This window comes from Diaphorina citri, unplaced genomic scaffold, assembly GCF_000475195.1.
Source record: "Diaphorina citri unplaced genomic scaffold, Diaci psyllid genome assembly version 1.1 scaffold167, whole genome shotgun sequence".
In the NCBI taxonomy this organism is placed as follows: Eukaryota; Metazoa; Arthropoda; class Insecta; order Hemiptera; family Psyllidae; genus Diaphorina; species Diaphorina citri.
Window position 1 is genome coordinate 103,633 of NW_007377604.1, and position 4,374 is coordinate 108,006.

The following is a 4,374-nucleotide window of genomic DNA, read 5'->3' on the forward strand; positions in this document are numbered from 1 at the left end:
TTCGATTTCGGGACGATAAGACCATAGCAGTTAAAGTTCCCTCTGTCAAACCTCTTAAAAAAAAAAAAAACTCTCCTAAACTAAACTCTCCTATGAGTAATAAACCTAAGTAAAGACCCGATAGTTCTACCGATAAACTATTCACGCGCCATATCACTCTACGTCAATAGGTTGACATAGGACGGAACCTAGTGGCGTAGCTCGAAATGGGAAACGAGGGGACAGAGCCCTCAGAAACAAGGCTCAAGATCAAGTGCTCAAGTAATATCGTATTTGATTATGTGACTTTTTACTTTCTAGTCATATATAGTCAACATGGCTGACATGGCTTAACATGGCTGACATGGCTGAACCAATCAGATTCCGCTTTGGACGTAAACACTTGCTCCAGAAAGCGAAATCTCACAATCTCATTGGTTCAGCCATGTTTTCAGTCACAAATACGATTTAACTTGGGATTCACTGTCAGATTTGTAAGAGGTTTGATAGAGGGAACTGTAACTGCTAAGGTCTTATCGTCCCGAAAGAGACGAGAGAAGGAAGACAGGACAAAAGAAAGTCAGCCGTTCCTAGAACGAACATTATCCCATCAGGTTAAAATCCGCCCCGGGCCGGAATCGAACCCGCAGCCTAGCGCTTACAAGGCAAACGCGCTACCAGCAAAGCTAACTAGACTGGCTCTGCTCTCTTTAAAACCTCACCTAAGTAAGCGCAACTGTGGTCTATTGATCCTAACATAGAATGTGCAGAAGATCCCCCCCCTACCCCTTCATATAACTACACCACTGACTCTATCGTAATACCTAGCGTAAAAATAGGCACCTCATATCACTGGTAAATGATCATATGAATATACCATACAATTATCACATGTGAGGTAGGTAATAGACACCAGTGTCGTGTGGTGAAATTTGCAAAAGGGGAAGCTATAAACCCATATATATAGTATGCCGATCTGCTGGTGATCTTAGAATTCAGGTTGAATAATCAGTTACTACATTTTCGGTAAGTGGTAAGTAGTGGCGGAGGTGAGAAATAAATTCTAAAGAGGAAGGGAAGTGCATGGTGTTCCCCTAACTTTCATAAAGGTCAAAGGATCATGATACGCCACTGATAGGTACATAATATGATCATCATGGTATGTACGTATTATGTACTGTGTATCATCAATTCATCATAGTAGGTACATTGTACACTCTATGTACCATGTATGTATTTATAATGTATAAATGTATAGCATTATTTATTCTATGAATGTAACATGTTTGAATACTCCAACGTGTGTGTTTAGTCAGGGCCTTGTTTAGGTGGGGCACATGTCCCCCGGGCTGTTTCCCCCCCATAATTTAGGCTTCTGATTGGACAATTCACTGAACAAAAATAAAAGAAGGCATTTTGAATAGTTTTAAACATACTTAAATGCTTGTCACAAATATCGTTCCCCAATGATTACAAGTAGATGAACTTTACGACTTGACTTGGAATCGAACCACCGACCTACAGATCGAAAGTCCAACGCGTTAACCACTGAACTAAAATAGATCAGAGTAAGGGAAAAAAGCAAGGAAAAATACCTACAATAAGAACCTTTCTACTTTTTGGAAGGGACGAAGGGAGACAATATGAATAATGTGTGACACATTGCATACTCAATTCAGTTTCCAGGCGTTCATACAAATTTATTCTTTTTTTTCATGTACGAACTTTTTCCCGGCATAGACGGTGCTCTGAGCTTGGCATGCTACTGGGTGGGTGGCAGTTATCACGCTAGCTGGTTGGCTGTAGAATCCTGCCTAGCTGGCAGTTATGATGTTTAACTGGCATTAAAGTCTTTATGAGACTTTCCTCAAGGAAAGAAATTAGGAAAAAGAAAACTGTTGGAAAGTTGTTGGTGGGTAACTGGCATTGGCAGTTCAAAACCCGATAAAGTAATGGTATTTTGGGCTCGAAAACCTTATATGACTAACCATGACTATTGTTTATTTGGGTTTAATCTCACTAATTAATTATTTTTAAACTCTGACTAACATGACCGCATAATCCTCTCTCTGTATACGAAGTTCACTCACCTTCGACCTTTAGAAAAAATATAAAAAACGAAATATCCGCCAGTTTTAATCCTAAAATAGATTATGATAATAAAAAAAATTGTAATAAAATGAGGAGAGAAAAAACTGGTCGTAATAAACCAAGAGACAGACACATTTGGCTACAATGACAAGGCAAGGTGCTGCCTTTAGAAGCAAATGATGTATAGACCAGTGGTTCAGTCAACTAGATAACTCACTTAGACCAATAGGATAGGTAGAATAGAATAGTATATACCTTCTTTATCCCACCCAAATAGGACTGAAAAGTCTCTTTACTCCAGCAGTCCAAGCAAGGTCTCCTATATTTGATTTGACAATAATGTGAAATAGGTAGAATAGAATAGTATATAGGTACCATCTTTATCCCACCCAAATAGGACTGAAAAGTCTCTTTACTCCAGCAGTCCAAGCAAGGTCTCCTATATTTGATTTGACAATAATGTGATAAAGGTAGGCTGGCATGTACCATTTGTACCTACATAATATCCCATCCTTACAAGCCCTGCAGTGCAGAGGGGGTAGGAGTTTTACTTTAAGGCCCCATATGGTCATCCACTCCCCCTCCCCAGTTAACCCAGAGGGCCCTAGGTGAAACATTGTGGGGGGGGGGGGGCAAAAGAGTACTGTAGGTACCTACCTAGATTAAAAGTTTTCAGTGTCCTGGAAATTTGGAAAATGGAAACTGTGAATATGTAAATAAATAATATTTATCTATGGATCTGATCTGATTTAAAGAAAAATCGTAGCGTCTGGACGAGGCTTAGAATAGTGACGTCACAATTTTAACGCGCACAAATTTAACGCGCATTCAACAGTGAGCCCGCGAAATTTTGAATTTTTCTGATTTTCAAAAGTGTAAACATTTTGTTTTTGTAGAGGGTTGTTTGGAAAAACGGAAAAAGAAGGGAGGGTCGTGTTTTTTGGGCTATCTACCAAATCTACCTTACCTACCTACTGCCTAGGAAGTTTGACAAATTATCTTTTTACAGTGTAGTTTTAGTTTAATCTCTTAATTCAATCATTCTTGTACCTGTTCTTCAAAAGTTCAACTAATACTTTAAGCACAACTCAGGGAAGGTGTTTCTTCAGCTCTTTATCACTGTCTTTACCTGTGATTTTAGTTTTGGTAAGTTAATTAATGTTGGTGTTACCTACCTATGAAAATATAATTTGTCTAACGAGAAAACGTTCTGGGTATCTAAAAACAGCACAGAAAAATCCCCCTCCAATGGACTGCTGAAGTGAACTGGACAATGAATATCATGTGATGTTCTACATACCCCCCAAAAAACTGGAGGTTTTATATCTTATTATCCCAAAAGCTAGTTGAGATTAATCTTTATCTGTTTAGAATGAAGTTCACCCTGGGTGGAAATCAAATCCATGCCTAAGCACTTACAATGTATGTGTGCTACCTTTCAAGTTAACCAGGTTGGGGTACATGTTGAGAAGTCATGTCAATGGAAAATTGCTACAAAAAGGAGCTGTCACAATTTGAGCAGTGATCAGTGTTATTATAGGGCTAGGTTAAACTCAAAAAGGAGACTTCTTCTTCATTGTACCTTCTGAATAATTACCCAAGTTGGCTGTTCATTTTAAAATACCTGAATGTTTGATTATTTCTTTCTCAGTACTTCCCCAACAGCACAATTCAGATGTGTTTCTTTTCAAGCTATCAAAGCTGGCCTTTTATTTTTAAATACCTACTTAAATGTTTGGTTGTTCATCCCCCTCATCAGTACTTCCACAATGGCCTCTTTGGAAGAGAAAATCCTGGGTGAGCGTCGTGAGAATTATTGCAGTAGTATTGTGGGGAATTTTGTGTGTTTAGGGGAGGAATTAAGGGATATTTTGTGGAGGCCTTTTTGGTGGAAGTGAGACTGTTGTGGCCTGGAGCATTGCTGGGGATTTTGAGACCTGTTGTTGATGATGAGAGTGACTAAGTAGTTGTGGGGAATTTTTGTGTGTTGAGGGGAAAAATTGGGGGATATTTTGTGGAGAAGGTTGAGGCGTTGTTTGGTGGAAGGGGGGATATTTTGTGGAAGATGTTTAGGGGAAGAATTGTTGGATATTTTGGGGAGGCGTTTTTGGTAGAAGCTGGACTGTTGAGGGCTGGAGGGGTGCCGGGGATTTTGAGACTGGTTGTCAATGATGATAGTGACTAGTTGTGGGGAATTTTCTGTGTTTAGGGGAAGAATTGGGGGAAGGGTTCGATTCCCGCCCGAGGCGGATTTTATCCTCAATGGATAATGTTCTTTCTCAGAATGGCTGGCTTTCTCCTATC

At 39.5% G+C, this 4,374-nt stretch overlaps 1 long non-coding RNA gene across 1 annotated transcript; it reads left to right on the forward strand.

Moving 5' to 3' along the window:
- The first annotated feature begins 2,970 nt into the window (after positions 1 to 2,970).
- On the forward strand, positions 2,971 to 3,867 carry LOC113465829. Its single transcript, XR_003390421.1, has 2 exons — positions 2,971 to 3,216; positions 3,830 to 3,867. It is a non-coding gene; the product is annotated as an uncharacterized LOC113465829 (long non-coding RNA).
- The last annotated feature ends 507 nt before the right edge of the window (positions 3,868 to 4,374 follow it).